Below are 661 nucleotides of genomic sequence, written 5' to 3' on the forward strand. Positions count from 1 at the left end.
CAATCGCTCCCCGATCCTTTCACACAAACCCACAGATCTCCCTGGTGAACCATGTCATCAGACAGACCACACCTTTCAAAAGTGATCAAGTTTCAAAGGCAGACTCAGAGTTGTCACATGTTGAAGTTGCTGGTTAAAATTATTGACTGTAACATGTGTACTTTATAAACAAAAACCCCCAGTTGCAAACAGTCGAGGTAACAATATTGGACGGATATTTTGCTGGAATTTAAAGCCCACAAATGCTGATGCGGTAAGTTATTTAATCAATTTCGGCTTTCACTCGAGGTGTCAGAACTGCTTTGTAGAAAGTTAAACAATTTTTATTTTGCTAGCTACTAACGTGCAGGCTCGTTGGTCTAGGGGTATGATTCTCGCTTAGGGTACCTCGCCCCATTAGCATGCGAGAGGTCCCGGGTTCAAATCCCGGACGAGCCCCGTTTTGACCGAAATATTGTGTTCGAAAGGAGATATTTTGATTTATTTCAGGTGCAAACGGCGGGATGGCTTTCTGCTGACTGGCTCCGAAAAAGAGTAATAAAGGCACAGAATTTTACAGCACGGATAGAGCCCACTGGGACACCCACATGGCAGGCGGGGACACCCACATGGCAGGCGCGGACACCCATCATGTCTGCGCCTGCCACGTGACAGCTGGACG

At 46.7% G+C, this 661-nt stretch overlaps 1 non-coding gene across 1 annotated transcript; it reads left to right on the forward strand.

Moving 5' to 3' along the window:
• Positions 1–348: 348 nt before the first annotated feature.
• trnap-agg (transfer RNA proline (anticodon AGG)) lies at positions 349–438 on the forward strand. Its single transcript is given in 2 exon segments — positions 349–384; positions 403–438. It is a non-coding gene; the product is annotated as a tRNA-Pro (tRNA).
• The last annotated feature ends 223 nt before the right edge of the window (positions 439–661 follow it).

The sequence above is a fragment of the Mustelus asterias genome, chromosome 30, assembly GCF_964213995.1.
Source record: "Mustelus asterias chromosome 30, sMusAst1.hap1.1, whole genome shotgun sequence".
In the NCBI taxonomy this organism is placed as follows: domain Eukaryota; kingdom Metazoa; phylum Chordata; class Chondrichthyes; order Carcharhiniformes; family Triakidae; genus Mustelus; species Mustelus asterias.